This window comes from Pan paniscus, chromosome 22, assembly GCF_029289425.2.
Source record: "Pan paniscus chromosome 22, NHGRI_mPanPan1-v2.0_pri, whole genome shotgun sequence".
In the NCBI taxonomy this organism is placed as follows: Eukaryota; Metazoa; Chordata; class Mammalia; order Primates; family Hominidae; genus Pan; species Pan paniscus.
Window position 1 is genome coordinate 22,692,786 of NC_073271.2, and position 12,547 is coordinate 22,705,332.

General features: G+C 38.7%; 1 protein-coding gene and 1 long non-coding RNA gene across 4 annotated transcripts in view; one reads left to right on the top strand and one right to left on the bottom strand.

Moving 5' to 3' along the window:
- LOC106634211 (uncharacterized) overlaps window positions 1-12,547 on the top strand; it is a 401,613-nt gene that overhangs the window by 334,132 nt on the left and 54,934 nt on the right. The window lies entirely within an intron of this gene.
- The window catches only part of CYYR1 (cysteine and tyrosine rich 1), a 107,012-nt gene that overhangs the window by 37,648 nt on the left and 56,817 nt on the right, over window positions 1-12,547 (bottom strand). The window lies entirely within an intron of this gene.

Here is a 12,547-nt window from a genome sequence, read left to right on the forward strand (position 1 = left end):
CTGCATTTTCTTCATGGAAGACGCTGTCGAGTCCTCCTATTAATTATTTATTCAGATTTTAAAAACTATTCAAAAAGGCTTTACGTATATTTTGAACTCTATTATGTATTATCGTTCTCTGTGGCCCAAAGGAATTTTGAAGCAGAAATTCAATAAATGGCATAAGGATAATGGAATAGTGGATGAGAGGAGACATGATGCAGCCAAAAGAATTCCACCTCAACCTGAGGCATTCTGGAGAGGGTTCAAGAATCCAGCATATCTTAACAGTGTCCAAGTATCTCACAATATGATGGCAGAATTTGTCACCAGTAACAGACACCAAGTACAAATTATTATTATTTTATTTTACTCTTTGTGATTTATTTACTTATTTATTTATTTTTGAATCAGAGTCTTGCCCTGTCACATTTATTTATTTTTGAGACAGAGTCTCGCCCTGTCACCCAGGCTGGAGTGCAGTGGTGCCATCTTGGCTCACTGCAACCTCTGCCTCCCGGGTTCAAGCGATTCTCCTGCCTCAGCCTCCTGAGTAGCTGGGATTACAGGCGCGTACCACCACGCCTGGCTAATTTTTTGTATCTTTAGTAGAGATGGGGTTTAACCATATTGGCTAGGCTGAAATTGTTATTATTTTAAAAAATTATTTAAACTTTTTTTGTGAGTACATAGTAGGTGTATATATTTATGGAGTACATGAGGTGTTTTGATACACACATGCAATGTGAAATAAGTACATCATGAAGAATGAAGTATCCATCCCCTCAAGCATTTATCCTTTCAGTTACAAATAATCCAATTACATTCTTTAAGTTATTTTAAAATGTACAATTAAGTTATTATTGACTATAGTCACCATATTGTGCTATCAAATAGTAGGTCTTATTCATTCTTTCTATTGTTTTGTACCCTTTAACCATCCTCACCTCCATCCGATTCCCTGACTACCCTTCCCAGCCTCTGGTAACCACCCTTCTACTCCCTATGTCCGTGAGTTGAATTGATTTGATTTTTAGATCCCACAAAAAAGTGAGAACATGCAATGTTTGTCTTTCTGTGCCTGGCTTATTTCACTGAACATAATGATCTCCAGTTCCATCCATGTCCCCGAATACAAATTAATACATGGTAGAAGCTGTGCTCTGTTTAAGAAGTTAGGAACATATTCAGGCTATATTTTGCATTTTTGAAAGATGGTTAAAATATTTTAAAAATGTTTATGCTGAAAGGGAAAAGTTCTGTGAACTAGAAAATTTATATGAATTAAAACATAGCTCAGAGATGAAATCTGAAAGAAAACATGGCCCCTCTTTGCTAAACTTCATAGTTTTGATGCTGTTAATTACACTTTGTTTTTCATATGATGCCTCATGGTGACCAAAGTAAGGTAAATTATTTTGAATTAATATTCCCTCCAAAAATTGTTATCCCCAAGCATGTAAAAAGTAAAAAGCAATAAAAGCCCAAGTTGCAAAGAAAGATGTGCTTCTAGAAGAGCATTTGGAGGCTGCTGGAAGGTGGTGCATTCCAGAGAGCTTAAGATTGAGCTTTGATAACAGACAGACCCAAATTTCTGCCACATTTCACAATGTGACTGTGCATTGGCTGCTCAACCTTGCTAAGCTTTAATATTTTTGTGTAAGAAAAATATATGTATTTATTGTACCTGAAGGTTGTTAAGAGAATTAAATGAGTGTGTGTACATAACCAGAGTGCCTGGAACATTAAATGCTTAATGCACATTAGCTATTACCCTTATCATTATTATCAAGTTGAATTAAGCCAATATAATCATAAAGTTGGAAGCTGAGTTTATGAGGGCAGTGGCAAAGCCACCTAGCTAATCATGAGCTGCTGTTTAACAAAATGAAAGGAAGTTATTGTTTACATAACACCATACAAAGAGGACATTTTGGAGAAACTAGGTTAATACATATTTTTAAAAAAAGGTTTTTAATGCTTTTCGTAAGCGCGAGAGAAGAAATTGAGATAACGTTGCATTAAGGAACTATTTAGTCTTGGGAGATACATAAAATCAAAGTACTGCCCCACTTTGACCCTTTCTCTGCTTTGTTAATCCTTTATTGAGATGTAATTCACACCAATACAATATATACATATTAAATATGCTGCATGATGAATTTTATGATTTTATGTATATGCCCATGGAACCATGACCACACCAACTTATAGCATGCATCCGTCATCTCAATAGGCCCCCTTGTGCCCATTACAGTCAATCGACCACCATTTCCCAAAGGTTCAGATGATAGGAAGGTTCAGATTTCCCTCTTAATCTAGAAAAGGGGCCCTTGAGAAATTTGAAGTCCTCTTTCTTTTCCCTAGCTAGACTTTAATTCTCATCCATTAATTTTACTTTAATTCTAGGTCATCATGCCTCTAGCCTACAGTCATGCTCCCATCGAAATGCCCCTGCTTAATTTATCTGCATTGTGACATTCTTCTGACATTGAGGGGGCTTTCTCTTAGCTATTATGTTAATGAGGTTTCACTGCACTTTTGGATTCACGAATCCCATAAATACTATTATTTTTGACTGTCATTGTATTGTGTTTTACAAGGCATCCTGGGCCAAGGCTAAGTAAGGAGACAGAGGAGCTTTAAGGAGACATGGAGGTGAACTCTAGGGGCAGCTACACTCTCAAACTCAACTTTCCTGAAGAAGGTTTTCTGGTTCTAGTTTCAGTGTCAAATCATAATGCAACAGCAGAGTGAACTCAGTGTTTTTGGTATGAAGATCTCCATGTGTTTCCATCATCAGCATCTCCTGTGCTCTTAATCTTACCCTGGATACCTGACCCAGGTGCCCATTCTGTGAATTCTTTCATTGTAGGAAAGAGAAAGAGGTACAAAAGATGCATGGACCTCCCATGGCTAAGGTTCCTAGCCAATCTAGGTGGGTGCCCACTTGCTAAAATGACCCTGACCCCTCATTTCGTCACTTGACCACTGGTAACTCTACAAGCAAAGAAGCCCTTAGTGACCAGAAACACAGGATCCTGGGTTTAAAAAGCTGATCACAGAGAAAGTAGAAAAATCCATAATATCATCCTTTTCACAGCAGTACTTATAAGCTTTGAGTTTGTATTTTTCCACTCACTGCATGAAAATACCAATAGTGTAATAATGCAACTTCGAAAAAATCAAAGAGTAGCTGTGAAAGCCCTCAGCCCACAGGTTGCTGTGATTTGCACTTGAGTATGCTCAAGGGTTCATTTTATTTTCAACTTTAAAATTCACACTCAATTTTGACACATGAGACATATGTCTCAGCTCCTTACAGTACCAATCCTGTAAAAACAGATGACTCAGCCACCAGTTACAACAGCATATTATTGCAGTATTCAACAAAACATGCCTTATGCTGACTAGAGAGAGGTTTCAAGTTGATGAGGCAAAAACAGCAATGTCCCATCTCAGAACATATGCTATACTATAGTAAGGAAAAAAGAGCCAAATATAAACACTAAACAATGTTGCATTGCTGAAATGTAATCCCTTTAAAACATTAGATGTCTTTACATTTCTCATTATTCTATTATTAATTTTAGAATATGCTCTCTTTAATGCAATCTATCTTTACACAAATTTAAAAATTCAGATTTCCAGAAGAACCAACAAACCAGGGGCTGATTTTTCTCAATGGATTTCTCCTTTATACTCATAGCATCTGATAAGGTCAGCATTAAGAAGCAAGGCAATTATTTAATAGCAATGGCTGTGAGCCAAAGAAGAATTACAAAGATAAATCAATCTGGGGTGATAAAATGCCAAAAAACAGGCAGCCACCTCAAGTAAGAACAAGTTCGATATTAAAATACTGTTTTATTTTCAAGTTACCCAACAAACTGCTGAAAGAAATTACATTTTCTCTCATGAAGGAAATGACAATAAATGCCATTTTCTACCCATTGGGCATCACACGATGGGTGTTGAGATACAGATATGACATCTTCCCAATTATGGTAATACTGGGCATTGGAGCCAGAATGGTATTTAGAGTTATTAATTCATTCAACACATATGAACACCTATTATGTATGTGCCTTTGTTTTGGGGATGTGACATACAGAGAGTTGTCTTGTGGAGATGACAGATGTAAGCTCATAGTCACCTTTGAAATAAAGTAAGTTACCTATGAGGGATCCTGAAGGTGAGGTCAAGGAAGACTATAAATGACACAATGTATAAACAGAGGCTGAAAGCAAGAGAAAGTTGCCAGTTAGAGAAGGCAAGAAAATATCCCATGAGAGGGCATGGCATTTGCAGTCACGAATGTGTGAAATAGCTTAGGATGCTTGGAAAACAACAAGCAGCTTTGTGTGGCTGCAGCAAATGTTGCAATCCATAAGCAGCAAGAGTTGCTCCTGAAAATGCAGGCAGGAACTGGATCATGAGGGGTCTTTAGGCCCAAAGAGTTTAGCACATTCTTGCAGAAAGGAGAGTGACACAACCAGAAGGCCAGAGAGACCCGTGGGGTTTGTTCTAGCAATTCACATGAAAGGGAATAAGGACTAGATTTGAGGTTGGGTTGGATTGTGGGAAAGCTGAATTTGAGGGGGTAGGTAAAAGAAAAAACTTTAGAAATGGTTACCAATCTTTGGGGTTTCTGACTTAAGCTATTGTGGTAATGGGGGCTTTCTGAATGGAGTAAAGGAATACAGTGGGCACAAATTCTGGAATAGGTAGTTAGGAATGAAGAATGATTTTACTTTTTGGAGATGCTGTCGTTTGGGTACTGAGGTGGAAATGACAAAGTAAATAGTTTGTAAGATCGATGCATTCATTCTATCATCACTTAGGACACTCCAAGTGATGGTTTCATATGCTATGGAATTATATCCAACTAGTTTTGATGATTTACTATGGAGATTCTGGAGAATAAAGATCCTTGCAAGGATCTATTTGATAACTTTATGGCAAGTGTTTCAAATCAGAGGATTGCAGCTTAAGGTATTAGGAAACTTAGATAGAAGCTTGATTATCATCAGTATAATGTGCATTGTGAACTAAGACCACCAGCATTGGTTTAGTGAGGATTAGCCCATGCCTCAAAATAACACATGATCGAATACACATTATATTGCAACACTCTCCATTGTAAATAACTGTTCAATGCCATAAATCTGCTTTTAGAAAACAGTCCTCTAAAAATAGAAATCAAACCATATTGCTACACTGCATCACACTCAAAGGCTTCTCATTTCACTCAGAGTAAAAGGCAAAGTCCTTACAATAGCCTACAAACCCCTCCATGATATGCCTTGTTCTCCTTGTCTCTCTAACCTCATTGCTCTTTACACTCCTCCCTCTCAGTCACTGTATTCAGCTATACTGACCTCTTTGCTGCTCCTAAAACATCAAATGCTCGACAATTCCCTTTTTCCTAGAATGTATTTCTTGCAGATATCTGTATGCTGTTAAGTCATTGGTCAAATGTTACATTTTACGTGAGTTCTTTCTTGACCACTGAGTTAAAATTGTGGCACCTAAACCTTAATAACTTCCTATCCCTTTTTACTATTTTATTTTCTCCACAGAACCAAAGACCAGTTTTTGTACTTCCTTTAACATCTTAACTGGAGATGATATATTAGGAGATAATAATGGTATAATGCTGATAGCAGCTGTAGAAAGGATGTGCATGAGTTTTGTTAGAATAAGCTGAGCTTATGCTGCAGTGACAACTGGCCCTCAGATCTCAGTGGCTTTACTGAAAAAGTTTATTTCTTCCTCAGTCAAAGCCTGCTTAAGTCAGATGACTCTCCAGGGTAGCTCTCCTCTATGCAGTGACTCAGTGATCCAGGATTTTTCACCCTATAGCTCCACCATCTCAATCTATGGCTTCCATGTTTGCTACCGAGGATCTCACAAAGGCTTTTATCCAGCTCGTTCCAGAAGTGACACACCTCATTCCTGCTCATAGCCTATTGGTCAGAGCTAGTACCATGATCTCACCCAACTGGGCGTTAAGGCTGACTGGGAAGTATGATCTTCTAAGTGCTCTGGAAGGAGAGGAGACTTGGCTATTGGTGAGCACTCCTCAGGTTTACACAGCAACCGACTCTGGAATGATCTTCTTAAGATGCAGTGTGATGCAATGTAGGGAGCACAGAACAGGATTCAGCAGGGCTGGATGTAAGATCTCATTGAACTAATCACTATTCACATGGCTTCAATTTAGGTATCCGCTCTGGAACTCTATTTTCAAACTCATGAGATCGGGGAAAATACTTATCCTGCTTATATCAGAAAGGTTTGTAAGTCCCAAATATAAAAGTTTGTAAACAGAATTTCCAAATGTAGGCAACCGTTCAAATGCCAGTACATGAATAATGCAGTATGGAGCATAGGAAACCTGCCCAGATAAGATAAAATGAATTACATTCCTATTTTACATCAATATTTATAAAGTTATCTCATTGTTAGAGCCATAGAGAATGCTATCATTTCCAGACCTGCTGGCTTAACAGCTGTGATACCTAGCCAGTGAAGTAGGGAGCTGTTTATGTATCAGCACTGGTTCATTTTGTATGTATGGAGCATGAAGAAAATGCCAAGGAAATTCAGATATATAACAAACACTTAAGATTACCGAAAGCAAAATTCATTCAACAGTGAATGAATCCAATACTGGCAGCTTGTGTGGTATCTTCTGTTCTGTTGCTGGAGGACATTGGCTATTGTGCAATGTAGTCTATTGTTGCAAGGATTCATGTGTATTTAGCACAAGGTATGATACTGACAAAATATCAGCTATTTGAAAAGTCTCATTAGAATGTATTTAAGAATATATTAAAATCTTTTGATAATATTAGATTTTATAGATTTGAGTACTGAGTACGTTTGTTGTCAGACTTCAAAAAGATATTGAATTTATATATAATAATTTTGTTAGTCACTTCAAGTTTGTTGAGGATGGTAAAATATTAGCATTAATAATGATATCCTATTTGTCAGTGTTATCTATTCAAAGAAGTATTATAAATAACAAATCTAAACTTTTAAATACATTTAATACAAAATAGTCAAATATGTGGATTTCTCTATTATTTTACTAGTGATTTGGGTCTTCTGGAATTCCTCAGCAGACTTTTACAACATTAGGGTAGAAGGAATCCAAATTATCTGTTTCAATTCCTTGCCAAATGAACACATTATCCCTATGGGGAATTTCTTGCTAACTGACGTTATTGTAGCATGCCATTTATTATCTGTGAGAAAGTTTACCCTTTGTGTGTATCCATATGTGATAGAGAAGTATTTCACATAGTAAACAGATATTTGCCTCAGTAGACACTTCACCCATTATTTTAGATTGGAGATGTTTCTTGCCACTGGTATCTGTGTTATACACACATACTCAATATTAGTAACATCTTTACAGTTCATTTAAAAATAGTAGATTCAGAGACTAAACTATTAAAGATGATAAACCAGTTAGTACTTGGGTAACAAACACATAAAAACCTAGATGATAATTTTCTAATCGAATCTTGTCATGGAATTTTCCTGCCTAGTCATTGGCTCACATAGTTCTACTGTGATGAACAAAAGAAGATGGATCCAATAAGATCAGACACAAATAGATGCCCATAGTCATATGCTGGAATGCAGACAGCATATCAACAATGAGATAAAGCTTTGTACAATAGAAGTTCACTGAATCGATATTCTGAAACATTCCCAAGTGCTGGCTTTTAAAATGGAGGGTAACAGAAAGCACAATGAATTTTATAAGATGTTTTATATGATGTTGTGATAAAAGAGGAGCAAGTGATTGCAAAGTGAAGGCTTCTTTGTTTTATTTCCTGAAACTTTATACTACTGCCTCCACTCAATGGTTTGAGTTTCTTCCCCTTTAACCCCAAAGATTATAACCTTGAGAATGATTGCTTTTCTCCTTTTATTCTTTTAAGACACTTCTGCCATTCACTTTTATAGAAGACATCCAGAGAGCTGGTCATGGTGCCAAGTTGATGATACATTGTGTGGACAATTTAGAGGAAAAAGTATAGAAAAATAGGTGTATTCAAATAGAAGGCCTAGTTCAAATGTCACTTTCTACATGGCAGTTCAGAAATACGTCAACAATATCACACACACACACACACACACACACACACTGCTTGAAGTATGGCAGTACCATCAGAATGGGATTCCCTTTTCACATCTCTTTTTCCTCTCGTCTATTTCTTATACAGACAAAACTGCATCATGCTGGTCTTTAATAAACACCATCAATGGATTTCCACCATGGTCCATGTGTCTTACAACTTAGGAGTATCATTCACATTCAGTCCCTCTTTATTTATTTATTTATTTATTTTTGAGACAGAGTCTCACTCTGTCACTCAGGCTGGAGTGCAATGGTGCGATCTTGGCTCACTGCAACCTCCGTCTCCAGGGTCCAAGCGATTCTCCTGCCTCGGCCTCCCACGTAGCTGGGATTACAGGCGCATGCCACCATGCCTGGCTAATGTTTTTTTGTATTTTTAGTAGAAACGGGGTTCCACTATGTTGGCCTGGCTGATCTTGAACCCCTGATCTCAAGTGATCCACCTGCCTTGGCCCCCAAAGTGCTGGGATTACAGCGTGAGCCACCGCGCCTGGCCCACAGAGTCTTTATCAGGTGTCAGCACACTACATCCTAGGGGCCAGATCTGGTCTGCTGCCTGTTTCTGTATGACCTGTTAGCTAAGAACATTCTGTTTTTACATTCTTAAGTGGCTTAAAAAGTGAAAAGAGTAACATTTTGTGAAATTCAAATTTCAGTGTCTATAAATAAAATTTTATTGGGACACATCCAAATTCGTGTGTTTACACATCGTCTATAACTTTTTCTGAGCTCCAAAGGCAGAGTTGAGTAGTTACAACATAGACCACGTGGCCTGCAAAGCCTAAAATATTTACTATCAGGCTAGATAAAACAGAAAAGGTTGACCAACCCCTAATGCATATGAATGGGACCCCTGGAGTTGGCTGTGCATAACCTGTGTGGCTGTATACTATAGCCCTGGTCTCAACTAGTCATCAAAGTAAGTGCTTTTCTCCTAGCCAGGCGTTTAACCTTTTTCACAATCTGGATGCAGACCAGATTCTCTCCAGCTCGCCCACCTACTACATATTCTTCCCTTGGTATCATTTACCTACCTCTGTGTCTTTGTTCATGTTGCTTCCCTGTCCTAGCCATGTCTTTTCATTTATCTGTCTGTTGATATCTATCATTGAAAGCCTAGCTCAACTGTTGCTTTCACCATGGCAGTTCAACAATGTGATTGAAATCTTGCTTCTGTGAATTCACAGGGTGCTTTGTACTTCCCTAACACACTTACCATATTCTGTCTTGCACGATCCTTAGTCTTGCACTCATTTCATATTGCCTACTATCTTATATGATCTTTAAGTCTAAGAACTGGGCTTGGTCATCTTTGTACCTCTAAGAGTGCTGCAGACATGGGCAGGACTGGCACAGATCCCTGGAGGCTGAGACTAGGACTGGGAGCCATGCCAACCCTCAATACACACACAGTCACTTCCTTAGTTGCAGGGTCCAGGGGAAATTCCAGTGGTGTGGCAAAAGATCCAAGTGAGTGCTCCCATAAAGCTGCTGTGGGGAGAGGTGGCTTAGTTCCATAAAAAGCAAGGGTTTTGAAAGACACAAACCCAGGACCCAATCCAGAAGTAGGCAATACTGTGGAGACTAGTCAAACCCTAACTATCAGTGAAGTTCATTAGTAGCAAAAACCTATTGACCAGACCAAGTTCCAGGGCAGCACAGCCAGTAAGAAAAGGGGATAAAGTGGGAGTTGTGGAGTTCAGCAAGGAGAGGACAGAGGCTTGGTCTTAGAAAGACCAGGGCTCTAAAAGGGTGACTGGGGCAAAAGTCCAAAGAGGGAAAAACCATGCATGCTCAGCAAACTATTGCAAGGACAAAAAACCAAACACCGCATGTTCTCACTCATAGGTGGGAATTGAACAATGAGAACACATGGACACAGGAAGGGGGCTATCACACACCGGGGACTGTTGTGGGGTGGGGGGAGGGGGGAGGGATACCATTAGGAGATATACCTAATGTAAATGACGAGTTAATGGGTGCAGCACACCAACACGGCACATGTATACATATGTAACAAACCTGCACGTTGTGCACATGTACCCTAAAACTTAAAGTATAATAATAAAAAAAAAACCATGCCCAAGGTAAGAAAGAAACTACTATAGAGAGGATGACCTGAGCTGAGTCCCAGACGTTGGGCGGGGGCTCCAGAAATTACTCTTGCTTATGTTTAGATGTAATCCTAGGGTCTGCAGAATAGAGAAAGTTATTGCTCTAAATTGGTTTGACCCCCCTCCAAATCTCATGTTGAAATTTGATCCCCAGTGTTGGAGGTGGAGCCTAATGGGAGGTGTTTTGGTTGTGGGGGAAGATGGTTCATGAATGCCTTGGTACTCGCGGTAATGAGTTTTTACTCTGTTAGTTCTCCCAAGACCTGGTTGTCAAAAAGAGCCTCACACCTCCCCTGCTCTTGCTTCCTCTATCACCATGTGATCTCTGTACATACCAGCTCCCTTCTGCCTTCCACTGTAAATGGAGGCAGTCAGAGGCCCTCATCAGAAGCAGATGCTGCTGTCATGCTTCTTTTATTGCCTACAGAACCATGAGCCAAATAAAGCTATTTTCTTTATAAATTACTCAGCCTCAGCTATTCCTTTAGAGCAACACAAAAGTGGCCCTAGTTTCCTAGTGCAGGGAGACAGTAGACTACAGGAAGAGAAAGAGTGTATAAAAAGGGCCAGAGTCAGAAGGAACTAACTTATTTTAAGCACTAACCATATGTCAGGCCATGTAATAAGGCTTTTACTCACAGTATCTCACTTAATGTGCACAGTAACTCTGCAAGGAAGCAGCATTATGCCCATTCAACAGATGAGAAAATTGAGGCTTAGACTAAGCAACTGATGGACATGAGATCTGAAGGCAGGCCTAAGTGAACCCAAACCAATTCCTTCACGTTTCCCACCACTATATCACACTTCTTCAATAAATATTTATTAAGTGAATAATGAAGATAGAAAAATTATAACTGGACATGCTTTTCACAATTCAATGTGGTATGCATGATAGTACTAATCTTTTTTCCCCATGTTTTCTCTTGTAAGTTAAAGAGCATTTGTCTCTTTTATCACTGGTTCAGTGAATTAATAACTCATGCATACTCTGTGTCCTATGTGCCAACAGGCACATTAAGTAATCTAAGAACATACTAGTTGCCCTAGGGAATTGCTTTGGATCTCTGGCCTTCAATGCCTTCCACAAACTAGTCCAAACTTCCTTTCCAGGCTTATTTTATTTTGTTCAGCCCTCTTAGACCACTTACTGTTTTCCAATCAACTCCTGTACACCTTGTCTCCTCCATATTAAATGCTACTTTTTCAGTAAAATCCACCCTGATCTCTTTTTCTTTTTCTTTTCTTTTCTTTTTTTTTTTGGGAGAGAGTCTCACTTTGTCACCCAAGGCTGGAGTGCAGTTGCACAATCTTGGCTCACTGCAGCCTCAACCACTGGCGTTCAAGTGATCCTCCTGCCTCAGCTCCCCAGGTAGCTGGAAACTACAGTCACATACCATCATGCCCGGCTAATTTTTTGTACTTTTTGTAGAGATGGGGTTTTGTCATGTTGCCCAGGCTGGTCCTGAACTCCTGAGTTCAAGTGATCCACCCATGTCAGCCTCCCTGATGTCTTTATTCAGAACTGCTCTCTTTCTCCCCAACTCATGGAGCATTTATATGGTTCTATGCTTGATCTGAAATAATACTAAAAACTCCAATAACTATACTATAAATCTCCAAAAGAGTTTGCACTTATCCTTTTTCTCCCACAATGCTTATACTGTCATTCACACAAAAGACATGCTTAAAATATGTTTTAAGTACTAAAAAAAGGCATAAGTGAAATTTCACTTTCTTAGGCTCTTTCATATGGGCAATTTTTCCCTCAGAAGTATGTCTCCACACTAGCCCTCCCCACCTTTTTTGACTTGATTCTTTCCAGTCAATGCAATTCTTTCTGGTCCCTGAAATTCTATAGAATGAAGCAGTTGTATGAAATGTAAGAAGTTGGCATATTTAAGGTAGACTATGGCTCTTTGCTTTATACCACTTGCAAAGCCAATGTGAGTACCTGAGTCTAAAAATACTTTTCACTGCCAATCACATGTACAGACTAGGTTATTTGGTGTATAATCTGATTACCAGTATTTAATGAAAAATACTGATTGCATCCTAGGATCACGCATCCTTCCAAGAAGTTCTATTTAAATCACTCTGTAATTTCTCTTACTATGTAATTTGCATTGTGACAGTTTGATAGTTTATAAGGGCCCTTTGAAAGCCAACTTGAACTGTAGGGCAAAATGTATTTAGCACATTTTAAAAGCACATTAAAAAAGACTTGTCATTTGATAAATATTAATGCATTTATTAATAGATGACCAATGGCTGCTAAATGATGAAAAAAGTT